Source organism: Heteronotia binoei, chromosome 4, assembly GCF_032191835.1.
Source record: "Heteronotia binoei isolate CCM8104 ecotype False Entrance Well chromosome 4, APGP_CSIRO_Hbin_v1, whole genome shotgun sequence".
NCBI lineage: Eukaryota > Metazoa > Chordata > Lepidosauria > Squamata > Gekkonidae > Heteronotia > Heteronotia binoei.
In genome coordinates, this window is record NC_083226.1 from 15,469,116 (window position 1) to 15,489,608 (window position 20,493).

The 20,493-nt window shown below is 43.5% G+C and overlaps 1 protein-coding gene across 21 annotated transcripts in view; it reads left to right on the forward strand.

Moving 5' to 3' along the window:
* The first annotated feature begins 4,761 nt into the window (after window positions 1-4,761).
* ADGRL3 (adhesion G protein-coupled receptor L3) overlaps window positions 4,762-20,493 on the forward strand; it is an 813,661-nt gene continuing 797,929 nt past the window's right edge. For all 21 annotated transcript variants that reach the window (XM_060236824.1, XM_060236827.1, XM_060236810.1 and 18 more), the window contains exon 1: window positions 4,762-4,837. The gene's annotated coding sequence lies outside the window, so the exon portion shown is untranslated. The remainder of the gene's footprint in view (window positions 4,838-20,493) is intronic.

Here is a 20,493-nt window from a genome sequence, read left to right on the forward strand (position 1 = left end):
TACATTCCAGAGCAAATATATAGTAATCCTAAGCAATGCAAAGTTATGTAGGCACTGGGTTTGTTAAACACCCTGTAGTACAACTGTTTTTAGATAATTGTTTTTATCTTTATGTTCTCGCTCATATCCTGAATTTTAATTAGAAGAAGAGATTGGATTTATACCCCACCCTTCACTACCCAAAGGAATCTCCTTTCCTTTCCCCACCCCACAACAGACACCCTTGTGAGGTAGGTGTGGCTGAGAGAGCTCTTTCAAGAACTGCTCTTGAAAGAAATTGTGTCTGATCCAACGTCACACTAGCAGCTGCATGTGGAGGAGTGGGAAATCAAACCTGATTCTCCCAGATTAGTCTACACCCTTAACTATTACACCTTACTGGTGTAGTGTAATAATACCTATTAAGATGCAGTCTGAGCTATACAACAGGGATGTATCCAGAGTTATACAACAGGGATGTATTGCAGTCTGGGATCCAGTGTTGCACAGGAAGAAACATAAATGGACTTAGTGCACTTCTGCTTTCACAAAAACCCAAAAACTGCCCAATTTTCTAGCTATGGCCTTTGGTAGAGGATGTACCATTGACCTGGAAGCAGGTGGGTTCTCTCCACACAATTCACATATTTTCCCTCTCTCCTGGGGGTGAATGAGATAGATGGTGTAGCACAGTAGCTAAGGGTCCAAACTGATGAGAAGAAGACGACTGCAGATTTATACCCCACCCTTCTCTCTGAATCAGAGACTCAGAGCGGCTTACAATCTTCTATATCTTCTCCCCCCACAACAGACACCCTGTGAGGTGGATGGGGCTGAGAGGGTTCTCACAGCAGCTGCCCTTTCAAGGACAGCTCCTGTGATAGCTATGGCTGACCCAAGGCCATTCCAGCAGCTGCAAGTGGAGGAGTGGGGAATCAAACCTGGTTCTCCCAGATAAGAGTCCGCACACTTAACCACTACACCAAACTGACTTTGAAGGATCCATGGCTAGATCTTTCTGCCATCCTTGAAAGCCATAATTCAGGTGAACGGTGCTGTGTAGGAATGGGAGAAGAGGAGAAAGACAGGCAAAAGATGCAACCTTGTCTTTTTCCCACCAGAGACCAAGGATGCAATCACACTGGAGATTAGACGTGATGTTATCCCAGTTCTGAAATCCATGCCCTGGCATTCACACACCCCCTGCTCTGCTGGTGGGAGAGGCATGGGCTGCATACATGCATGAGGAGTCTTCAGACTGCTCACGCACACATCCATTCAAACATCTGGGAAATGCACCCTACATATCGTTTATAGGTTTGCTACCTGGAAGTTCCCAATAGCTATTAAATGGGTCCCAGCCCATCCTCAGATGAGGTAGGTACAGGCAGGACTTGGGAGGCAGATGTGCTTGTGTGATTAAGTACATTAAATCCGGATGGGAGGCATGGCTAAGTAGGACCAGATCTCTCATGTGATCGCGCTCTAAGTGGTGCATGGGGGGCAGTTCAATGGGCAAACCTCTTCTCATCCTTCTGTGGCCCCGACTCAATAGGGCTGAAAATTTAGCTTTTAGAGGCTGTCGGAAGTTCTGGACTCTTGAAGACTTGTTTTTAAAGATATCAGAAGATCTGTGGTCTTTGCATTGTCTAGTTTGACTCTAAGTGACTCAGCTATGAATCAGGGGAAGTCGCTATGTACGACCCTCCCCATCGTTGTTGGATGACTTTAAACCAGCCATTCTTTGCGTTCCATTTGTAGTATTGGGGTATATTAATAAATCTTACGGACAGGGCTGCAAGTTTGAGGGATGTACGTCAGGTCCTGAGGTATGACTCCCTGCTCAACACAATTCAGTGTGTACACAGCTTTGTTGTCATGGTGGGGACACTTTGACCACAGGAGCACAAATTGTGGCTGGCCTTGCTTTGTACCCATGATTGTTTCAGTAACTAATTACTGTATTATCTATAATAATTACTACATTAATCAGACCTTGTGCAAACTTTTAGATTATTTTTTGTTACTTGTTGTGCAAGAGCTTAGATTTATTATTGTCCTTGTTAACGTGTCTTTGCTGCCTTTCACCACAAATAGCGTCCCCAGGGTGGCCAACTTCTAAACATTTCAGCATTGAAACAGCATTTAAAATAAAATATGTTTGCAACAATTCAATGAAAACACACACATACACATGTAACACTAAGGTTAAACATCAGGGTGGGAAACTTTTAGGTTTGCAAACTCTCCTTTGTTGTTTTGATACAAACTTAAGATCTGCCGCCTGGAACAGGCCTTAAAATGATCCTTTATAGAGCAGAGCGAGGTGTGAGGTCTGAGCTGCGGCTTACTCCTTGTTTACTTCCTCTCAGTACTGACTGGAGAAGGCAGTGGCAAACCACCCCATAAAAAGTCTGCCAAGAAAACGTCATGATGTGATGACACCCCATGGGTTGGAAATGACTTGGTGCTTGCATAGGGGACTACCTTTACCTTTGTACTAACAGTGTTGGACTAGAGTACATTTGAATTGTTCTACATCAGGGGTGTCGACCTCATTTGTTATGAGGGCCAGATCTGACAGAAATGAGACCTTGCCGGACCATGCATATGCCTATTTAAGATTAGGTAGCAGAGATATAGATTTTATTAATAACACAAACATATATATTATTTTAAAAACTTAATAACATGCTTAAAACATTAGCACTTATTGGCCATGTGTGTACCTATCAAGTTACCTACCTATTAGGTAGCAGAGATATAAACTGTATAAAGGACACAAACACAATTAAAGATATTTTTTTAAAAGCCCTTAAAATGAAACATGCTTATAACGTTAGCACTCATTGGTTTTAAAGATGCTCTCTTTGTATTTCTCCCATGGGATCCAGGGAACTGGGCAAAGGAAGCTCTGGCTCTTTCCTTCCTTCCCCAGGAAACTAGGAGGGGGAGGAGCCTCAGCCAATAGAAGGAAGAGAGGTTTAGCTCAGTAGCTCTGCTGTGCAATTGAGAGAGCCTGGCAAAGCAAGCTATTCCTCCCCCCTTCCTCCCCAAGGGAGGAGCTTCAGCCAATGGAGAAAATGGAGGTTTTGCTCTGTAGCTCCTGTGCAATTGAGCAGGCAAACTGTTATGCAGAAGGAAGCAAGAGAGGGGGAAGAAGAAGCAGATGACAGCCAGTTGCTCAGAGACCTGATAAGAGACCTCCGAGGGCCTGATTCGGCCCCCAAACTACATGTTTGATACCCCTCTAGATTCTCTGACTGTTGTTCAAGTTTCTTTGTAGCATTTTATGTTTTTCTAGCTGCTAACCAGCAGCTTCTGCTGATTAACAGGTCTGTTAGTTCCTTAAGTGCAAGAATGGGGTCTACTAGTGGAATTCTTCTTTTTAGCACCAAGGGGCTTCCTTTGTGTTGGAATCTGGAAATAGTGAAATACTAGGAACAAAGAGGCAACTTTGAATTCTGCCACAGCTCAGCTGCAGAACCTAAATCTAAGGATTTGTGCTTGTACCTGGTGGTGTAACGAAGACCTTGCCACTGAATGTGGGCTGAATGCCTTGCCCCACCCTTGGGGTTGCAAAACTCGCAAACACACACCTGGAATTAAGAGGGGGTGTTTCCAGGGTAGAGGCACAGTTTTCAAGCATGAAAAAAAGGAATTAATGACTGTCCCCCTCCCCTCTACTTTGCCCTGTTGACTTGGAAGTTGAACAGTCTGCTGCTCTCTCTACAACCTGTTTGTAAGCTCTTTCTCACTTCCAACCTGACTAAACTGCCAGATGTTTAGAGTCATGGCCTTTGCCTGACTCTCTTTCAGTTTCTCTTGCATTTAGATACTGACAAAGTGCTAAGTACAAATAGAGGAGACCATCTTGACGCTGAATGCAGGTCCTATATAGCCCAGAAAGAAGCTTGAGCAATTGATTGGAGGAAAATCATCAATAAATTGTGAGGAAGCCAGGCTTCTTTTATCAAAAACAGAGTTGCCAGCCAAATGATCCTTCCAGTTGCCACCTAGCTTCAGTCTCCTTTTCATAGGTGAGGTGTCAGAGTGGTCCATTGCCACACGTTATGTACCTTTCTTGGAAACAGCTTTCTTAAGCAGTTTCATCTTATGTTATGGCTTTGCCGTAGGGACAGTTGCCCTGTTGGACTGTAGCTGTTGGAGAGTAGCTGTGTTGGTCTACAGTAGAATGTGTAGATTCAAACGGGTCATTTTGTAGAGGAAAAAGGTGCAGGAGCTCAGTAGCATGTCTCATTTGCATATGCCCCAGGATCTGTGTCTAGCGGGGAGAGAACTCCCTACTGAATGCAGACCTTGACTGGAGGTTCAGGAGCTGTGCTCCTGTGAGCTCCTGCTGAATTCAAGCCCTGGATTCAAATCTGCAACACCACAGAAACCAACAAGGCCATAGGGGTATGAGCTCTTAGGAGTCAGAGCTTCCTTCACCAGATAGAAATCTGTTGGACTATTAAAAAGAGATATTTACATTGGTTAAAGGTTTCTTTTATCGTTTGTATTGTTTAATGTAAAAAAAAAGAATGAAAAATGGAAAGCTAAAAAACTAACAATGTGCAGCACCATCTTCCCTGAATTGTTAGAGCATTACTTCAAAAACTGTGCTTTATAATTGTTCCCAATGAATTGTTGTAAATATATGGTAATTGTATAGGAAACAATTGGGCCAACTTTCCTGCATACAGGAAAGTGTGAAAAGGCTGTTCTATAATTGTGATCATTTCCTGGAGACAAGTGCAAATAAACAATAAAACCTTTTCTCTCTCCCCAGAAATGCTGAATTTGGTTGTCTGCAAAAAAGATACATGGATTTTTAGCAGCTGAAGAACAAATTCAGGTAATTACAGCATCTATTGAAACTGGATTTAACAACTGAAAAAATAATTTTAGAATGGCATTAACTTAGTCACATAAAACCACATGTTATTATATACTGATTTTATGGCTTTCATTTTGTGAAGAAGGATATTGTTGCTCATTTGAAATTGGGAGATATGTAACATGCGTGTGGAAGAGTCCATAAGACCTACATGTTCCCCCCTTCCTAGCATCTGGAAATGATAGATTAGCCTGTAGGAATCTAATGGGATGCAGATAATGGCTTATTCTGTTTATTTATTTATTTACATTGTTCGATTATTTTGCTTAATGGGTAGCTCACAGACAGTTCTAGCACTGACTCATTAAAGCGAATGGGATTTCAGTGGCCTAGTTTTAGTTAACATTTGCTTTGTGGGAAGGAAGCAAGTTGACCAAGATGAGATATGATGGGATTGCATTAGCAGTGATTACACCTTTATTCTTCTCCTGGTTCAGGCTGACACACAGAGGGGTGGCTTGGCAGATGGCTAGATAAGGTATGGCAAGTATCTAGGGCAGGGGTGTCAAACATGCGACCCAGGGGCCAATTCAGGCCCTCGGAAGGCTCCTATCAGGCCCCCGAGCTACTGGCTCTTGTCTGCTTCCCCCTCCCTCTCTCTTGCTTCCTTCTGCATCTCTCCTTGCTTTGCAAGGCTTGCTCAATCGCACAGGAGCTACAGAGCAAAACCTCAATTTTTCTCATTGGTTGAGGCTCCTCCCCCTCCCGGTCCCCTGCAGAGGAAAGGAAAGAGCCAGAACTTCCTTTGCCCCGTTCCCTGGATTGCAGGGGAGAAATACAAAGAAAGCACCTTTAAGACCAATGAGTGCTAATATTTTAAGCATGTTTTATTTTAAGTTTTTTTTTTTAATTAGGCATGTTTGTCTGTGTCCTTTAAAAACTATCTCTCTGCTACCTACACACACATGGCCTCTGCTAGGTACACACATGACCCGACCTGGCCCGGCCCAACAAGGTCTCATTTATGTCAGATCCGGCCCTCATAACAAATGAGTGACACCCGTGATCTAGGGAAATCTGTGGATGGTCAGGACCACGGACAGCTCCCTGGGGCTGGCTGCAGACCTGCAGGTGAAGGCAGCGCCTGCCCTGTTTATTCCAGCAAACATCTGAAGCTGGCCAAGTGTTTTTAAATAGTCTCATGGGGAGGCCTGTGTGTCTGTGAATGCGATCCAGGGTTTGGTGGGGAATGCCTTCCCCTTGGTGACCCTCCAGAGACATCAGCATCCGCAAGAGAAGAAGGATGGCCTTCTCAAAGGGGCAGGGTTCAGAGTTGTTCCCGTCGTATGTTTGGATCACCTTCTGTTATTCTGTGGGAAGTTTGTCTCTGGAGGTGGTTCTTGGTCTCAGTCCTTTTGGTGTTTGAGGACCCTCTGTCTCAGCGGTCCCCAACCTTTTTGGCACAGGTATTGTGAAAGACAATTTTTCCACAGACCAGGAAGGGTGTGTGTGTGGGGGGATGGTTTAGGGATGATTCAGTTGTGCACTTTATTTCTATTAGTTTGGTGTGGTGGTTAAGTGTGCGGACTCTTGTCTGGGCTTGATTCCCCACTCCTTTACTTGAAGCCGTAGTTCTTGCAGGAGTTGTCCTTGAAAGGGCAGCTTCTGTGAGGGCTCTCTCAGCATCACCCACCTCACAGGGTATCTGTTGTGGGGAGAGAAGATAAAGGAGATTGTGAGCTACTCTGAGACTCTGAAATTCGGAGCGGAGGGCAGGATATAAATCCAATGTTGCCGTCTTCTTCTTTTTCTTCTTCTTCTTACTGTATTGTAATATATAGTGAAATAATTATACAACTCACAGCCTGGTTGCTAACAGGCCATGGACCAGTACTGGTGCACAGCTTGGGGGTTGGGGACCCCTGGGGATAGGTCAGAATCTGGAGCCAATAGTATTTTGCTTGCAATCCCTACCTGAATAAGTGTTTTGATCAATCTGATTTGGAAGAAAAGTGTCTGAAGTTACATAGGATTCATCCACAGAAGCTGCTGTCTTAAGATGCGTAAACTCTCAGTGCATCTAGGGAAATAGGTCAGGGAAGGTATATCTGGGTGAAAAAACAAGATACATTTTCAATAAATGGAGGATGGATTTTGCTAGTTCCTTTGTTTAGCTTTTATTCACCCCGCATGCTTGCTACAGGATTTAGCGCAGTATCAGTTTTACAAAAAGTATAGAGAGAAAAATGGTAAAGAGTGAAGCATCTGGATTCCGAATCATGTTACGATACATTGAGCATTTTGCCAGAGCCTGTTCAGCAATCCTGAATTTGCTTTTACTGGTCCTGTTTCTTAGTGGCTGAAAATTCTTCTCATGATTAATTGCATTTTGAATTAACATTGCTGCTCTCTCTTTGCCTCTTAAATATTATGATCAGTTTGCCCGGGGTTACTCTGCTTCATACCTGGAATGAATTTGCAAACGATAATTCTCTATATTTCTAGGTTGGAATAGCCTTTGTTCTTGGATTATGCAGTATTATGCATGCCCAAAGCAGAAATAAAAATGTGCTTCTTTTTTTTTTTGCAGACCACAAGCATCCCTGAACTTAGGCTAGAAATTAGCTTAGAAGTATTAATAATCTTTTAAAAAGATACTGCGTGTAGGAAAGCCTCTCAAAATTGAGAATCATTTTTTTTAAAAATGTGTTGTATTTATTCCTTCATGCAAAAAAGGCAGTGGATTTTCCTCATCCTCACTGGGTAATTTAAAATTATTTTGGTATCCTTGTTTTTATGTGTCATTTTGGTATTGGCATTCTGGATGTATATAATTTCCTGTTTAATAAGGAAAGATCTGAAAATATTCAAATGGTGCGCGGTGGCTCATTTGTTCCACATACCGTGGGGGCTGGCTTCATTCCAGTGTTAATGAGGTAATCAAAATGCATCATTTTTGGTCATACTGAACACAAGCCTTGCCTCCACATGTCTTCCTCAGGGAAGTCTGAGTTTCGCACACGTCTCCTCAGGATCACCTTCTGCCCGGTGGAACAGCACTCGTAAATGTCTACAGAACGTTGTGTTAGCACATTTACTAAATGTAATTATTGGAGCAGGGGGAGAGACTGTGCTTCAAACACCGCTGTTGTGGTGAAAGCTAAATGTATTCATAATTTTCCGTGTCTGACATTTTTATGCCGCCTTTTTTATACTTCCATTTTTATGCTGCCTTTCCACCCAATTTAGAAGCCCCCCAAGGCAGCAAACAATCCAAACAATTAAACTTTTAAAAAAATCATATTATAAAAAAAAAATCATTTAAAAACAACAACTCAAACACATAAGTAAGAGGGGACGCCAAATGAAACAGAGAAGTTGTGTGTTGGCGGAAGACAGAGACCGAGGGGGACATACCAATCTCGCTAGGGAGGGGATTCCAGAATTGGCTCTGTGCAAAGGCTCCAGGCAAATGTGGCTGCAGAGCTTGGGCCCAAAACACTTCATAAACACCGGAGAGAACTCTGTTTCTAAATTGGCGTCCCTCCTGCCTAGAGTGAGCTCAAGGCACAATCGGTCAGTGCCAGGGGTGGCAAGTCTGTATCGGCCTTTTGGGTTTATTTATTTTTCCATTTTACAATCTGCCTTTCCAGATTGGACTAACGTAGGAATACAGAATAAGGAAACATCCATTAGCTACATATAATACATAGCATGGGCCAGGGATCTCTAACCTGGTGCCTATGAGTGCCATGGCTGCAACCTGTACTTCCTCTGGTGCCCACTGAGCTTTTGAGAAAGCAAGCCATTGTAAGACAGGGGTTGTTTTGGCTACCCTCATGTCAAGGAAAGAGTTTTTCTTTGGAGGATCAGTATAACTAATTAATCCCCAGGCTTTCCTTCGTTGGTTTGTGGTTTCATTCGCTCTTGAAGATTCTTCCCAAGAGGTGTGACGATGAAGGTCTTCTGTTTGGCTCCGCCTCCTGAAGTAGCCATTTTAGACTTGGCACTGCCCCCTGTGGCAGCCATTTGGTGTTGGAGCTCACGACCCTCTCTGAAAATTCCGAAGGTGGCTCTGAAATGCTGGAACCTCCTGCCCATAAACAGTGCTGTCTGGTAACAGAAGTTACAAGACGTCACACCACGTGCACACACAAACAAACCAAGATACTATGTATAGTGTCCTGTACCCTTCTTCTCAGCTGCTGCTCTCTTGCCGTCTGATGCAAATTAATTATATTCTGGAATGGGAGTAACTTTCATTAATGCCAAGATGGAAGACTGGAAGGTGATACAAGAGTTGTGCATTCTGTTGAGTGCTTCTTCGTGTTCCCTGCATACACCAGTGCATTGGCAGGGGTGAGAAGGAGACGATGGGAGAGCACAGAGTTTCTGCACTACTGGATCGGTCCTTTATTATGCGTGTGCAGGGGGGGGGGGTTGTAGCAGGAACTCCTTTGCATATTAGGCCTGATATAGGAAATAATATAGCTAGCAACTAATATAGCAAATAACATGCACCCATAATATAGCCTGCTATCTAGAGATGACAAAGTGAAAGATGCAGGTCTTTGGCATGCTATGTGGAACAGTTCCATATCAGATGGCATCGTGTGCTCTGACAAGCTGATATAGCCAATCATCCTGGAGCTTACAGTAGGCCCTGTACTAAGACGTCTGTACTAAGAGCCAGTTTAGTGTAGTGGTTAAGTGTGCGGACTCTTATCTTGGAGAACCGGGTTTGATTCCCCACTCCTCCACTTGCACCTGCTGGAATGGCCTTGGGTCAGCCATAGCTCTGGCAGAGGTTGTCCTTGAAAGGGCAGCTGCTGTGAGAGCCCTCTCCAGCCCCACCCACCTCACAGGGTGTCTTGTGGGGGAGGAAGGTAAAGGAGATTGTAGGCCATTCTGAGACTCTGTCCTTGAAAGGGCAGCTGCTGTGAGAGCCCTCTCCAGCCCCACCCACCTCACAGGGTGTCTTGTGGGGGAGGAAGGTAAAGGAGATTGTAGGCCGTTCTGAGACTCTGTCCTTGAAAGGGCAGCTGCTGTGAGAGCCCTCTCCAGCCCCATCCACCTCACAGGGTGTCTTGTGGGGGAGGAAGGTAAAGGAGATTGTAGGCCGTTCTGAGACTCTGTCCTTGAAAGGGCAGCTGCTGTGAGAGCCCTCTCCAGCCCCACCCACCTCACAGGGTGTCTGTTGTGGGGGAGGAAGGTAAAGGAGATTGTGAGCCGCTCTTAGACTCTGAGATTCGGAGTGGAGGGTGGGATTTAAATCCAATATCATCATCTTCTTCTTCTTGGAGGATTGGCTACATCAGAGGTGTACGGCCAAATATGCAAAGGAGTTCCTGCTGCAAAATAAACAAACAAACCCTGTGCATGCAGATTTTAGTGAAGTTAAATGTTGCTTTGCAGTATGATAAGTCTGTAGGTTGGTTTCAGAAGCATAACCAGATTCTCAGACTGAAAGAAAAACACTCCTAGGTTCCTTACTAAATAATCTTGGGTGGATTCTAGGGGGTTTTTTCATATCCATAAAAACATGGGAGGAGGGTTTGCAGTGACATCTGCTCCAACCCTTAACAGAAGGAAGCTGGCAAAATTACATTGGGAATGTACAGGAACTAAAGGAGTAGCTGCCTGGAAAGAGAGAGGAGAAGAAGAGACTTCCTCGTGGAGAAGGGATGCTTGGAAAGAATATTAAGCCTGCCACAAGTCATAACGCAGTTTCCCATAATACAGCTAGCAAAAGCTCCTGCTATCTAGAAATGACAAAGTGAAAGATGCAGGTCTTTGGCATGCTATGTGGAACAGTTCCATATCAGACAGCATCGTGTGCTCTGACAAGCTGCGTAGCCAGATACGGGAAGACACAGTGCTGGCTTCAGTTTCTGCTGCCTTTCTGTGGGACAAATGCTGGCTTCATTTGTGCCTTGAAGTGAGTTGGGAGTGCCTTGGGGAGGGGAAAAAAGCTAGTATGCACAAGAGTTTTTCAGATTTCAGACCCCTGTTGGAACAGGCTGGGAGAGGGAATGGAACAGAGACACTAGAAACTCATGCAAACACAGGAACCTGCCTTATACTGAATCAGACCATTGGTCTATCAAAGTGAGCCCCCCAGGGCTGAATAGGGATGTAGGATTCTTGTCTTATTACAGATGCTAATTTTCTGCCTTCAAGCCTTTCCCCCCTCTGCTCTGATCAAGCTTACTGCAATATGCATGGTCCCTCTGCATCCTTTACATGCATTCTTTACAACACCCTTCCTACCATCTGTCTGAGATATTAGAGATATAAAGACTCTGAACTCTCCATTCCTATTCACGTCTGATGAAGGGAACTTTGATTCTTGAAAGCTTCTACCCTGAAAATCTTGTTGGTCTCTAAGGTGCTACTGGACTTGAGTTTAACAAGGTCAATATTGTGTCCTTTGACTGGCAGCAGTTTGCCAAGGGGTCTTATCCATCGTCTTCTAACTGGGGATTCTGAGGACTAAACTTGGGACCTTCTGCATGCCAAGCAGTTGCTCTACCACAGTGCATTGCGCCTTCCCCGACTCTTAACACTCATGGACAACAGATGCTAGAGGGGGTGGCCAAACTTGCTTAATGTAGAACAAATGTCAGATGTCTGAAAGCTGCAAGACATGAACATCAGATATTTGAAAACCACAAGACAGGAAGGGAGGGAGAGGGGAAAGAAAGCTATGTAACTTTAAATGCATTCTCCAAACCACCGGCTAGCTTGGCTTGGATAAGTGATTTACAGAGAAAATCCTTCTCCAGGCTAGCAGACAGGGTGGTGGAGGCTTTGAGGGCCAAACAATATGTGTGAAAGAGCCACATGTGGCTCCCAAGCTGCGGTTTGGCCACCTGTGTGTTAGAGCCACTTGTTTTTCTTCCATCTCTGTGCCTATCTGGATATAAGCGACTTAGCAACTGTGATCCACGCAACGGTCACCTCGAGACTAGACTGCAATGCCCTCTACGTGGGGCTGCCCTTATGCCGAACACGGAAACTTCAGGTAGTGCAGAACGCGGCGGCCAGGCTGCTAATGGGACTACCTCGGTGGGAACACGTGCGGCCTGGGCTGCGGGATCTGCACTGGCTGCCGGTTGTGTACCGTGTTCGCTATAAGGTGCTGGTTATTACCTTTAAAGCCCTATATGGCCGAGGACCTGCCTACCTAAGGGACCGCCTCTCCCCATATGTTCCCCAGAGAGCACTGAGATCTAGCTCTCAAAATCTTTTAATAATCCCTGGGCCAAGAGAGGCTAGATTGAAGACAACCAGGGAGCAAGCCTTTTCAGCAATGGCCCCTCGATGGTGGAATCAACTTTCAGAGATGGTGCGAGCCCTGCGGGACCTGAACCAATTCCGCAGGGCTTGCAAAACATTTCTTTTTCAGCTTGCTTTTAAGACAGAACCTGGCTAAACTGACCTGTAGCCATCTAGCCATCTTATGTATGATTGTGACTTATAGTATTTTATAGCACCTGTTTTTATCTATTTTAATTAATTTATGTAATTGATTGTATTTAAATTGTTGTCTACATTGTTTTATTTAAATCATGGTATTCCATGTCTGTGAGCCGCCCTGAGCCCGCCTTTGGCGGGGGAGGGCGGGATACAAAAATAAATTTATTATTATTATTATTATTATTATTATTATTATTATTATTATTATTATTATTATTATTATTATTAATAATAATATTATAATATAAGTAAGCACTGTTTGATGTGTTCAGGGGAAAGAGCTCCGTGACACAGAATGGTACACTCCAGTACTGCAGCTCATGACCTGAGTTTGATCCTGGCAGAAGCTAGGCTCAGGTAGCTGGCTCAAGGTTGACTCAGCCTTCCATCCTTCTGAGGTCAGTAAAATGAGTACCCAGCTTGCTGGGGGTAAAGATGACTGGGGAAGGCAATGGCAAACCACCCCGTAAAAAGTCTGCCATGAAAATGTTGTGATGCGACATTACCCCAGAGTCAGAAACGACTGGTTCTTGCACAGGGGACTAACTTTACCTTTTTTACTCTGTAAATACAGCCAGATCCATTCTATTAAACATTTTTTTAGGTTTGAGGTTTTTTAAAACCAATATTTATGGTCAAAGGAATGCAAAAGGTCAGGTTCAGTGAGTAATGAAGCAACGAGTCAGGACTAGGGGTGTGCATTCGGCAAAAACCAAACTGAATAAGTACCCCAAAAATACTTTCTCAGTATTTTTCAGGTATTTATTCAGCCAAATACAGATTTTCTAATCTGATTTTTTTTTCCAAGTTAAACATTTTTATTGAGGTATAAAAGTAGCTTACAATCCATAACACAAGAAGTTTACCGTGAAAATTAACAGAGATAACGTCGTAAGCTTAATAGACAAAATACAGAGCAAAAACAACAACATTTAAAAAACAAAATAAACAAAATACAAACAGAAGGTAATAATAATTATAGTTGTTATAACACAGTATTTAAAAATAAAATAAGATCAGGGAAAGGAAAAAGGAAGATATAATACCCTTTAAGTAACTTGAAATTAACTTGTTAAAAAACAAATTTTATAACAACAGGAAATCCTTATACATTTTATTTTTAGAATAAGAGTTAGCATAAAATGGATCGGTGTCAAGCTTTTCCAGAATGGGAAGCCAAATTGCCAGATATTTAGCGTAGGCTTGGTATGGATCTTTGTGGTCTATGGCTGCCTGAATTTTATCCATTACAATGTGTTCCCAGACCTTAAGTAGCCAGTTGTCAAGTGTCAAATTCGATGTGTTTTTCCAGGACTGCGCGATCGTGGTTTTAGCCGCTGTCAGGAGTTTAACTATCAAGGATTTTTTAGAAGGTAAGAGACGGGTATCAGACCAATGATTAAGAAGTATCCTTGATGGGTCATCTGGGATCAGGACCCCAACTAGGGAGGAGAGATGGGCACAAATTGAGGTCCAGAATGATCTGATTTTAGGGCAGTCCCACCAACAGTGAAAATAAGAGGCTTTGAGCCCACAGTTTCTCCAGCAGTCTGAAGAGCCTAACTGGGTCATATGGGAGAACTGGTTAGGAGTAAGGTACCAACGTGCAATCAATTTAAAGTTTTGTTGAGATATATTTATAATAGTAGATTGTAGGGCATCACTAGCCCATATAGAATCCCATTGGTCGGGGGAAAGGGTGATGCCACAGTCTTTATGCCATTGAGTGGTGTAAGAGGGTAAGGTTGCTTCAAGTTTGGACAATAGGATTCGATACAGCCGTGAAATGAGACTTTTAGGCGTTCTCTCTTCGTGAAAATGAAGAACCAGATATTCGTAGTCAGATGAAGGGCGAGAAAATGAAGAAATCACATTAGGGTCCTGAAGAAAGTGCCTGATTTGAAAGTATTCAAACCAAGGTGCTGGCTTGGTCAAAACTTGGTCTAGGTCATTTTTAGGTAGAAGTTGTTTAGAAGATGAAAGAAGATTAAAGAAAAAAACTTTTGAGGAGTCTCTCCAGACCTTGAAAGAGAAGGGTAGTTGAGCAGGGAGGAAATATTTTTGTCCTACAAAGGATGAGATGGTAGAGAGACCTGGAGCTAGAAAATAACGCTCCGAATCCCATACTGACAAGAGCGCCCTGAGGAATGGGTTCATAAATTGCCACGGTGGGTGTTCATTTTTCTTAAGCCATAGTAGTTCGTAGTATTTCAGTGGGGTAAAGTGAGCTTCCTCTATGGGCGTCCATGGCGGTGGGGGATGTTGGTACAGTATTTTGGTCATCTGGGATAAAATAGTAGCTTTATAATACTTTGCAATGTCGGGAACTGCTAGGCCACCTTTTTGTCTTGATCGACATAAAGTTGAAACTTTGATTCTAGGCTTTTTATATTTTCAGATAAAGGAGGTCAGTATTTGTTGCCAGGATTTAAGATAGGCTGAGAGATCTCAATAGGAAGAGCCCGAAAGAGATATAAAAACTTGGGGAAAATGAAAGATTTAATTATATGGATTCTTTCCATCCAGGATAATTGCAACTTATCCCATTGCTTTAGCGTGGTAGTAATCTCAGAAGCCGTGGCCGTGTAGTTAGTTTTTAATAGGCCAGCTATGTTTAAGGGAATTTTCAGCCCCAAATAGGACCAATAATCAGAGACCCAATGGAAGGGGTAGTTTGCAATTATGTCTTTTTTAGAAGTATCGGAGATTTTAATTGGGTAGAGAATTGATTTTGAGTGGTTAACTGTAAGACCTGAAAGTTTACTGTAATCAGACAGGAGAGAGGAAACAGCTTTAATAGACTGTAGTGGATTTGTAATATATAAGACTATATCATCGGCAAATAAACTTATTTTGAAAGTAGAATTTTGGACAGTGATACCAGAAAACTCTGAAGAAAGCCGTATCAAATTTGCAAAGGGCTCTATGACCATGGCGAATAACAGTGGTGATAGGGGGCACCCTTGACGAGTTCCTCTTTCTAGGATAAGTGAAGGGGACTGTTGGCCATTAATTTGTATAAACGCCGATGGACAGGAATACAAAGAATCTATAACCGTTCTGAACCTAGGTCCGAAACCCATATGATATAAGACTTTTTTAAGGAAGAGAGGTTCTACACTATCAAAGGCCTTCTCTATATCTAAAGCAAGAATGCAAGAGTCGTATGGCTGAAAAGTGCAATATTGAATTAGGTTAATTGTTTGTCTAGTATTGTCTGTGATATCGCGATTCGGAATAAAGCCTGATTGGTTGGTGTGAATATAGAGCCCTATGATTGTGTTCAATTCTAATCTGATTCAGCTACCGATAGAGCTGAGCCCAAATAAAAGCCTGATTTTCCTGGGCTTTGGAATGCTGGGAAATACTGATAATATTTGGGTCCAATAGACCCAAATTTTAAAAAATGGCACCCCACCCCCCGGGCGCACACAGGGCCCATTTGGCCTCATTTGGAATACTGCGTGCAGTTCTAGTTACTAGACCTAAAAGAAGATACTATAGTGATGGAAAAGGTGCAGAAAAGGGCAACTGAAATAATTAAGGAAATGAAACACCTTCCCTATGAAGAGAAGTTAAAGAGGTGAGGGATTTTTAGCTTGGAGAAATGACATGGGGTGACATGATAGAGTCCTACAAAATTATGGATGTGGTAGAGAAGGTACAGGAAGAGGTACTTTTCTCTCTTTCCCACAATATAAGAACTTATGGGCACTCAATGAAATTAACAAGTAGTAGGCTTAGTATAGATAAAAGGAATTGTTTCTTCATCCAAAGAGTGGAATTCCCTGCCACAGAAAGTGGTGGCAGCTACAAGCATAGACAGCTTCAAGAGGGGATTGGATAAGCATATGGAACAGAGGTTCATCAGTAGCTATTAGCCATAAAGTGTAGATGGAGCACTGTGTCTGGGTTGGTGATGGTCTGTATTCCTGGTGCTTGGGGGAGGACAACAGTGGGGGGGGGGGCAACAGTGGGAGGGCTTCTGGAGTTCTGGCCCCACTGAATGACCTCCTGATGGCACCTGGGTTTTGGCCACTGTATGACACAGGGTGTGGGACTAAATGGGCCACTGGCCTTATCCAACGTGACTTTTCTTACATTCTTATAACTCGAACCTTGGCATGAGGGCCGATGCAAGAGTCCTTCATTTCATGGGTGAAATGTTTGGAAGTTGTACTTCAGTTGACCTATTAGCAAGAAAGATTCTGGCCCATGGACCTTCTGATGGCAACACTTCTTCATAGTTTGATAGTACTACTTCAGAGTATTGCATTCTTCTAGACTGTCTCGTCATCCAGAGTTTAAAACTAGAATTTAATAAGCAGCAAGTAGATTTTTCCTTTTATTTGGATTGTAGAGGATATCAAACCCCAAGTTCCCTTCAGCACTTTGTCCTTCTGCTGCAGGGCATTAGATCTAACTTGTGATCCCCTTGGGCAGTTGACAGTCAATACCTTTGTGTTTTGACAAATGCTGAGAGCCTTTCTAGCTTGATGTAGAGCTGAGGTCCCAACTTGGTGCCAGGGCTTTTTTTGTAATAGGAACTCCTTTGCATATTAGGTCACACCCCTCTTATGTAGCCAATCCTCCAAGAGTGTACAGGGCTCTTCTTACAGGGCCTATTGTAAGAGAGGATTGGGTACATCAGGTGTGCGTGGCCTAATATGCAAAGGCGTTCCTGCAGCAAAAAAAGCCCTCGTAACACCAAAAGACACCTTTCCTGTTGTCCAAAAAGTGTTTTTAGAAAGTGGGTACGGTCTGGTGGGCCTCTTGCTTTTGATTGGCCATTGGTGATCTGACTGTCTGCGCTTGCTAAAATAACATTGCTTTGGTGGCAATTGCTGTTAAGAGTGTTGGTTTTATTTTCTCATTTTGTAAAGTTACCTTTGGGCTGCCATTTTGTGACTGGATTTGCTTCCTGCAAGCAGCCATTTTGTGGTTACTCCCACCACAGTATCAGAGTTCTAAAGATGCCCACAGGCTACAGAAGGTTGGGGACCCCTAGCATAGAAATATCCCTGCAAGCCTGACTGAAAGTTTGACTTCCCTTTTTGGTAATCAAATTCCTGCCAAGTATCATAGGGGCTTCCTGTTTTTCATAACATCCATGCTGCTTCTTCAGTTAGCTCCGGAGGACTTTGCAACCAGAATTAATCTATATGATGAAAGGAGTTCCAACAGTTTTCCATATTTTAGGGGCGCAAGTGGTGTTTGTCCAATTATCTTGTTAATTAACCGCCGTATCCCCTCTAAGTCTGCCCTGCCGACATAGCGCATCTCCACAGCTGTTCCTCTTCCACCTGTCCTTCCACAACATTTGACATGTTAAATTTCACTTCCAGTCGGAATAATTCACATTTCATTCATCTTCAGTGCGGAGGCTTTCATTTGGCCTGGAGTGAAAATAACACATTCCCACAGCTATCATCTCAAATAGTTTCATGTTATTATAATCCAATTCCCTTCTCTTGCTCTCATATTTAATAATCTAGAGGTAGAGCTGTTGACGCTTCTAAAGGGTTTAAATCTCATTCAAAGCTGTATTAAGCTTGACACAATAGTTAATGTTTCTGGAAGTGTTTAGGGTTTTTTTTTTTTTAATATTCTCTCACCGCCACTGTCACACATGGCCTTTTTGTGTCATATGCATTGTGATGTAGACAACTGAAATCTTTTGAAAGGTGCAGAATTTAAAAGCTTTCCAGAAATACCAGTGATCCCAGGTAGTCTTTAATGGAAGTGTAATATTAGCCTAGGAGGTCCCCAACTTTTCTGAGCCTGTGGGCACCTTTGGAATTCCGGTGCAGGGTAGTGGAAGCAATTATAAAATGGCTGCTGCAGGAGGAGGAGCCAATCACAATAATGACTGCTATAGGAGGTGGAGCCACATGCTCAAAGGAATCCCAAGCTTTGGGTGGGGGGAGGTGTTAAATTAAAAAAAAATACACAAAATGGCTGCAATCACGCACACACAATAATCCATGTTCAATGTACTTTCCAACTGGATTTTGCCAGTTCACACAGTAAAATCCAGTTGGAAAGTGCATTGAAAATGGATTGAAAGTGCATTATTTACTGGATGTGATTGCAGCCAAGGAGAGAGAGAACAAAACTAACACTGTGGTTGCAGTGTACGGTCAGGAGCCCTGCTGGGCAAGAGTTCCATATGCCCACTTTCTAAAAATGCTGGGTGGGCACCAGGAAAGGTGATGGCAGACACCACGGCACCTCTGGGCACCATGTTAGGGGCCCTGAGTTAGTCTTTGCAGAATTGCACATGGCTAAGAGTTAACCATGAAATGAAATCCTTTTTCACAGGGCTTTTTTTTGTATCAGGAACTCTTTTGCATATTAGGCCACACACCCCTGATGTAGCCAATCCTCCAAGAGCTTACAGGGCTCTTCTTACAGGGCCTCTTGGAAGCTCCAGAAGGATTGGCTACATCAGGAGTGTGTGGCCTAATATGCAAAGGAGTTCCTGCTACAAGAAAAAGCCCTGCCTTTTCGTCGTCTTTGCTTTAATAATAATGAATATACCACCCACTTATAATGCAGTGGAGCCGGTAAGATCCTTGCTATCTGAACCTCGAGAGAGATATTGACAACCACCCGAAGCTTGTTTTCAGTAAGTTCTGGTATCTTGCATCTTCTGGGATGGTAAGTTGTCTGGGAACCCTACTGAAGTATTAACTGCAAGTGGGTTTACAGGCAAAGAGCACCCTTATAGAGTTTGAGGGCGGATTTTTTTTTTAAGTTAACATTTTATTGATTTATTTTTGTTCTAATAAGAGTCCCTAAGAGAGTCGCAGGTCTCGAGTCGGCTTGGGGTTTAAAGCCCTGGATAGGGCAAATTGGTACAGTTAGTTTTATTTATTTATTTATTCATTTATTTATGTTCCGCCCATTCCCCCATGGGGGCTCAGAGCGGAGTACATCAAATGTACAACAGTAAAGCAAACAAGACAGCTAAAATCATAATAAAATCAGTTACAGCATTAAGCTCAGAATCTTATCAGCACTTTACATACCACATATTATGATGTTACATTACCCACTGGCCCCCGTCAGTAACAAAACAGTCCAAATAATTAAGAAATAGCAATGCTATATTAATAGCGTAGGTTTTTTCCCCCCTCTGGCACTGATGATGGTGGCATGGAATGGCCTCAAACATTTCTATACCACTTTTCACCCAGCTCAGGGACCCCGAGGGGATGAAGACGAAAACATTTCAAACATTAGAGCAGAGTTTAAAATACAAACATAGAATCATAGAAATCTAGAACTGGAAGTGGCCCCAAGGGGCATCTACTCCAACCCCTTGCGCAACACAGGAAACCACAGCTGCCTCTCCACTCTAAATGGTGACCCCTGCTGTATATATAATATATATATATAGCAGTTAAATAGACACAAACAGGGAGGAAGTTTAACAAGCGGTAGTGAGGAAGCACCAAAAAAGTAAAGAAAAACTCCCTACCCCTGAATTTTCCTGTTGCTTTTCTTCCTGGCCTCTATAACTACTGAGTGGTTACTAGGCACCAGCTAGTGGCTGCTATGGAGGTAAGAACTTGTACAGTGTTGTGTAGTGGGCCCAGCAGCTCTCTCATCACGTGCTCCCAATGTTCTTTGACATGGAACGACCTCTCTCTTCTTCTTCGGTAGTGGAAACTATGACCCTTTATGTTACCCTGAGTTGGGTATGCAGACCTGTTTTGGGAGACTTGCTGTAATAGTGACACTTGCTAGCATGTGTTAAATTGTGAGCGAGGATTGCCAGTGTCCAGTTGGGAAATTCATGTCCAGGCCTCGGATTCAGCAGGAGCTCACTGGAGCACAGCTCCTGAACCTTTCTGAGGGCTCCCCCTCTTCCGCCCCACCTACCTTTTCCATTGAATAGTAGATGCAGCTGCATAACAATCCCCGGATTAGGAGAGCAGCCAGCCAGCCAATAGGGGCTTTTCCAAGCCCCCAGCAGCCCTCATTAGCCCCTGAAGAAGCCCACACCACCCTTTCTCCACTTCTTATGTGGCGGTTGACTTGCTGGCGTTTTGACTGTTGGTCGGGCGGCCCAGGAGAGCCCCAGGCAAGCAAGGCCTGCTTGGGCTGGCTGGATCTCTAGCCAGCCCAAGCAGGCCTCGCTCACCCAGAGCTCTTTTCTTGCATCAGGTTGCTTTGGGCTGGGGGGGGGC